The sequence below is a fragment of the Palaemon carinicauda genome, chromosome 32 (genome assembly GCF_036898095.1).
Source record: "Palaemon carinicauda isolate YSFRI2023 chromosome 32, ASM3689809v2, whole genome shotgun sequence".
Classification (NCBI taxonomy): domain Eukaryota; kingdom Metazoa; phylum Arthropoda; class Malacostraca; order Decapoda; family Palaemonidae; genus Palaemon; species Palaemon carinicauda.
In genome coordinates, this window is record NC_090756.1 from 47,317,003 (window position 1) to 47,324,502 (window position 7,500).

Here is a 7,500-nt window from a genome sequence, read left to right on the forward strand (position 1 = left end):
TTTCCAAATTATGTAGCTTTGAATTCACTATCATATGTTCATCTTTTATCTTTAATATATGAAATGCAATTGATTGTTGCCAGAGTGATAGATATAGGGACTGCGACCTCTTATACTGAGGTCACACCAAACCCGGTTATACACGGATTATCCAGGATTAACAAAGATTACCTCTGACCGTTAGGACCAGTATCCAGGGTGGTCCAGGTCGATTAGAAAAGACAGTCGATGATAGTATTGTATTTTATCGAGAGAGAGAGAGAGAGAGAGAGAGAGAGAGAGAGGAGAGAGAGAGAGAGAGAGAGAGAGAGACTTCCTTTTTATGAATTTTCCAGCAGATAAAAGCAATAGACAAAAAAGTGCAGTCACTTTTCTCGTTACATCATTTGACTTTTCTTTTGAGGTGCTACTATAGAGTGAGGTCTACCTCCCGTTAACACTATAGCGTGAGGTCTACCGCTGAATTATTCGTCCCTCATAGATAAAACACATTTCATACATTTGTTTAAGCAATAAACACTCAATTTAAACATATTTTAGAAATGTCTATAAATGATAATTGGAATTTAATTACATTGGAAAAAAAATAATAAAGGTAAAAATAAACATGTTATATATTTCCATATTTATTCTAGCGATACAAAACAATAAACACTTATTTTAAACATATCTTAGAAATGACCTAAATAGATAATTGATTTCTAATTACATTAAAAAAAGGAATAAAGGTAAAAATAAACATGTTATCGGTCTACTGCTAAATTATTCGTCCCTCATAGATAAAAACACATTTCATACATTTGTTTAAGCAATAAACACTAATTTTAAACATACAGTATCTTAAAAATGACTTAAATAAATAATTGGATTTCTAATTACATTAAAAAAAGGAATAAAGGTAAAAATAAACATGTTATCATATATTCCATACATTTATCCTAGCGGTACACACTTCGTACATCTTCTAAGAAAGACACATATAGATCATTGGAATTTTTTTCCTCATCACCTTCCAGCAAAAAATAATCAAGATGAGACTGGAACAGCTGACGACCAACACCTCGCATTAATCTCTTCAGAATCCTCGTTTTAGCGTCCAACCACGCTCGCTCAATTGCCTGTCTGTGTGCTCCTGTCGCTGGATCTACATAATATTGCTGGTGGTTTACTGTAGAATGCTGGTACCCCATGGCATTTAGGTTGCAAAAGGTCCAAGCTTGTCGCGTGGTAGACCTCACCTTCCACCTGGGTAGGCGACATATGGCGGTAGACCTCACGCTATAGTAGCACCTCTTTTGATTGATTTGCCAACAGTAGTTTTTCATTGTTAAATTTGTATTCTTTATTCTGTTTGGAACGTACACATAATATGCTTATAGGATGTTTATACAAGTTTGAATTATTGTATTTTACAAAAGGAAACATAATTTGTTCCATACGCTGACAACGAATGCGAAAATACCTCGAGACTGATTAGCAAGCAAGCATTCTGTTCAATTTAGTCCACACATACACGACCACACATACACATATATTAGTATATATATATATATATATATATATATATATATATATATATTATATATATATATATATATATATATATATATATATATATATATGTGTGTGTGTGTGTGTGTGTGTGTGTGTTTGTGTGTGAGTGTTTATATGTTTATATATATATATATATATATATATATATATATATATATATATATATATATATATATATATATATATATATATATATATATATATATAAACACAAATAAACAGTATTTACACTGTCATTACACCTTTGCAGACTTATGAGCATTTAGTTCTTTAACAATAATCTTAATTCTTTTATGTTTTAAGATTAAATGGAACTATGTCGATTTTTAAGTTGACATAAAGTAAAAAAAAAAAATTACATCGATTTTTGTTTTATAAGTATTCCTGAAATATTAAGTATTACATCTGTAAAATGCTATTACACAAGAATCAAGGCAATGAAGTATGTTTTTTCAAACTCGTATTCATTTTTTTTTTCAAATGTTTTCCAAGATTTTCCATATATAAATTTCTCATATATTTTTAAAACAAGAAAGAGAAAAGTCAAAAAAAATAATTTTGTAAAAATAAATAGAGTCTGAGGGTCTCTGATGCAGAAATTCATGGTTCCAATTTAAATTATAGCAAATATCTCTTGATTACCGATAAACAAGATTTTTTCGTGTAAGTCTCTCTCTCTCGTCTCTCTCTCTCTCTCTCTCTCTCTCTCTCTCTCTCTCTCTCTCTCTCTCTCTCTCTCTCTCTCTAAGATAAAAACTATAATCAAACTGTTACAAACCAAATATTGATTGAATTTTGCATAGCTTACCCTTCATCAGACCGATAATCCTTTTCAGGACTGTCTGGATCGAGATTCATAGCGTCATTTTCAAACGTCAATTAGGTGAGACTTACGTCTTTATTGCTCGCACAAATCCTCCACTTCGATAGTTCAGACAACAAAAACTGAAAGACGAGATAATATGTGTTTGAACTATTGCCTTCTGGAGCCAGATGTTTTCGTGGTAAAAATGGTTTGTGTTGAAGGAGTTTTTCAAAAAGAAAAGATACTTTTGAACCGCTTGCTGTCGGAGTGAAACTCGTGGCAAGCAGTGATTACGTCTTAACAGAAAGATTGACTGGACATGGCTGGTTTATTAACGGGAAAACTATAGCTTATATACAATCGGTTGAGGATAACGATTGCTTAAAAAACTTCAACAACATGAAACATGCAATGGCAAGCTGAAGTATGTTTTTCATTTATCAGGAGAGAGAGAGAGAGAGAGAGAGAGAGAGAGAGAGAGAGAGAGAGAGAGAGAGAGAGAGAGAGAGAGAGAGGAGAGAGAGCAATAGTATTACAATGTATGAGAGTGTATGAAATACACGTGCATTACAAACTGATTGGCATTGGCCTCTGTAAAGGATGGAGATCCTCCAGATAGATAATATATTAACAACTCTTAGCTAAGGAGTCTTTTGCCTTAGTTTGTGCTATATACCTAAAACGTGAATTATTTCCAGGTTTTATTATTATTTCAAAATTAGTGTTAAGTAAAATGACTGACTTAACGTATGTAGTTGCCAATGATTTAATATGGTCAATCTGCAATTTAAAAGGCATTTTCCATCCCACGGGGTTCACAACCCAACGCTATGTTGTCACCTGCTTTAGGACACTACATTGTTATCCAATGACCTTGCAATTGCATAATTTTTTGCCTACATTACACAGAAGAAATTATTATTATTATTATTATTATTATTATTATTATTATTATTATTATTATTATTATTATTATTATTATTATTATTATTATTATTATTATTATTATTATCAAGACAGCTAGCTCGGACTTCGTAGAAATCTGTGGCTTGGATTCAAATCCGCAGCCGACCCGTCAGAGAAGCGAACACTTTGCTCTCTGTGTAGACACATCAGGATTATATATGCAATCGACGGGTAATACACACACAAACAAAACCACTATAACACCTAAATACACGGACACCTTACACGTCTCGAACTGTCTACCTAACCGCCCCAAGAATCCTCGGTACTGGGAGGAACAAAGGTGGTTACGGCTGAGTCAATACAGATACTACCCATTAACATACGCTACCGGTGTCTGAAGCGATGTCAGGCAGGGCAGCCGATCGGAACTACAGGCTACACCAAAGCCAAGGCAGTCCTGCAAAAGGAATGCAACTTTGTTTACCCTATGCAAGGAAAATAAAAATGGGACAAAAGCATGTAAGTAGATGAAGAAAATATATATAATATATATATATATATATATATATATATATATATATATATATATATATATATATAATATATATATATATTAATATATATATATATTTCTCATACTCGCCACCTTCATCATTAGGTTCTATTCCAGTGCAGGGAAAGACCGCAGTCATATTTTTTCCAATGTGTCTCTTTACGTTCTTTTTATGCCAGTTTATATATGAAAATTTCTCAGTTCGTTAATGCATCGTCTTCTCAACCTTACGTAGAACTCAAAACTACCTTCAAAGGTACTTCTTAACTGAAATTAAATTTTTCTTTGCTGCTCAAACATTGATTTATATCTGACCATTAGGAAAAAAAGTTTATGAAAATAATATCTATAAAAGACATAATTTCCTGACTCCCAGAAAAACGTTTGCATTGCAATTGGTGGCATGATTGGGGGGGGGGGGGGGGGGGCGGGGAAGGTACGGAGGTCATTACCAGAAATGAACTCCTGGTATTTACTAGTTTCTGATTAATCCTCATGACTCTGGTTGTGAGGGGAAGGGGGGGGGGGGGGAGAGTTGCTCATATTGTGGATATGAAAATTTCTTCATCGCACGTGTGGGAAGTAATCGTTCTCTGGCCCTATGTTGAACAAAGATTCATATTTGTCTGACTTTTCGTGTTTTCTGTTAATATACTTGGAAAGGAATACAATAAACTAATCACAAATTTAGATGAATAACATTGAAAACATTATATATATATATATATATATATATATATATATATATATATATATATATATATATATATATATATATATATATATATAATATTATATATATATATAATATATATATATATATATATATATATATATATATATAATATATATATATATATAATATATATATATATATATATATATATACAAACTTTTTGAGTGGGGAAACCATAACATAGTGGAAGGGGTTATGCAGAGTCAATCGCCATGATCAGGAAAGTTGTACTAGTCAGGGTTACCAACACTAGATTGTTTTACAGTGACCACACTAGAGTCCCCCACGATCACCAATCTGACATGTCTGAGATCTCTGTCCTGTAGTGGTCTATAAACAGAGGAGTCTATTTAAAAAAAAAAAAAAGTCTATCTTGAAGAAATAGTCTACTTTGAAAATAAGGAGGAGTATACCTTGAAAAGAAGATAAGTCTACCTAGAAAAAACCTCTGTTAAAGACGTTTTTAATCACCAAAGAGAAAATTGTCTGAAGAAGATGATGATCTTGGCCAGAAAATGTGAGTTATTAGAACATGTTAAAAGCTTATTTTGATGAAAGTGGATTCTATGATATGAAGGATACTTTGAAAATTTCTGCTGCTCTCTTTTTTCTTTCTACTTTCATTACCAAATTCAAAGGGACCCACTCTCCAAAACAAAAGGTACTTAAGAAGGAAAAAACAATAATAGAGAAAATGTTGTTAGGGTAAATGTTCGATAAAAAAAGTTACAAACAAGAAAAATGAAGTGAAGGGAATAAAAATCATAACAATATTTCAGACCATGACATTTCATCTTCATTAGACGTGTTTTCAAAAGTTTCTTAATTCCTAGTAATTATTTCGACGTCTCTCTCTCTCTCTCTCTCTCTCTCTCTCTCTCTCTCTCCTCTCTCATTGCGCAGAGTCTTTAATTCATGCGTCTCAGATTTAATGATTTAAGTTTTAGTGAAGTTTCAACCAGCAGGTCTGGCTGGGGGACATGATAAAGAGAAGACTAATTTGCCAATGTGAACGCGTGCTGCTTAATGAAATAAACCTGAAAGGATTTAATTTCATCTCTAGACATTTTAATTACAGAGGTATAGCTCTGTCTTCGAGCTTTGATTTGTTTAAGATTACTTATAATTGGTAATGATCAAGATTTCTTTTCTGTTACTTGTGTTTACACATACAAAAGTTTTCCAACTTACTTCAAGCTTTTGAAAAACCTTAATTGGAAAAGCAGGATAATATAATCCCAAGGCCTCCAACGGGGAAAAAATAGCCCATTGAGGAATGGAAATAAGGAAACATAGAATAGTGCGGTCTGAGTGTACCCTCAAAAAATAGAGCTCTAACCTAAGACAGTGGAAGACCATGGTACAGATGCTATGACACTACCCAAGACTAGAGAACAATGGATTGATTTTGTGGTCTTCTTATCCTAGAAGATCTGCTTACCATAGCTAGTCTCTTGTACCCTTACCAAGAGGATAGTAGCCACTGAACAACTAAAGTTCTAGTATTGCTCCAATGAAACTCAAGATAGCTATATAACTTACTATCAAACTACCATCGATTGTACAATATCTTTTATAAATTAGAGATTGATACACTCGAAATAGAGACATTTGTAAAGAGTGTATTTAATGCATTAAATGAAAAAAGTTAAATGATCTCGAATTCTTTAATGAAAAAAGAAAAAACTAAGAAAAAGCTTCGATAAACTTTTGAAAGTTGTTTGAAAGGTTTTATTCTGATAAGAAATTAGTAATTAATAATTTTGTCTTCTCTGCTAACTAATTGTTCATTTCTACTCTTATAAAACTCAAACGTTTATCAAAGGAACTCTTTATTTTTAGTAACCGTAAAATATTGATAACCTTTTTATCTATTCATAAATTGACATTATGTACTTTTGTATACTGATCTATATAGATAAGGGATCATTAAAACACAAAAGAAGGAATTCCGTGAAGTCTACAAAACATCCCAATAGTTTATTACAAGAATTCTTTATGTAACTAAATTACAAACAAATCTTTTACTGCAACTGATGAAGTTTATCAATAAATAATTGCTTAGAAAACATTAGAGTAAAATCTAGTAGAATTTTAATGAGTGAAATTATTGATTATTTTGAGCATGACAATATTTAAGTATCATATTGACTTATATATATATATATATATATATATATATATATTATATATATATATATATATATATATATATATATATATATATATATATATATATATATATGTGTGTGTGTGTGTGTGTATATTATGTATGTATATATATATATATATATATATATATATATATATATATATATATATATATATATACATATATATGTATATATATATATATATATATATATATATATATATATATATATATATATATATATATACATATATATATATATATATATATATATATATATATATATATATATATATATATATATATACATATATATGTATATATATATATATATATATATATATATATATATATATATATATATATATATATATATATATATATATATATATATAGGGATTGTAAATAACTACTTTTCTAATTTATTCTATATAGTAAAATTCTAAAGACATCGAGGTATGTTTTCTCACACTCATAGTCGGCACATACAGTAGATTCCTGGGGAAATAAACCACACCCACTGTATATGTCATAGCCAATCACGTTGTCTCTCACGTTAGCCGCGGTCACAATACATCCCCTTGCAAATTTCAAACTATAGTAACTTATAATCACTTTAAGTGGATGTGTTGTAACCACAATAAAAGCAGGATACAAGATAACTGGCTATTTGGTCATCAAGGGGTGGGGCTTATTTCACCTGGAATATCGGCGGCTACTATAGTTTGAAACCAGTAAAGGGACCCTACTTAGTCTGTCTTTGAATCATGTAGGGAATAATTCTTTTTTAT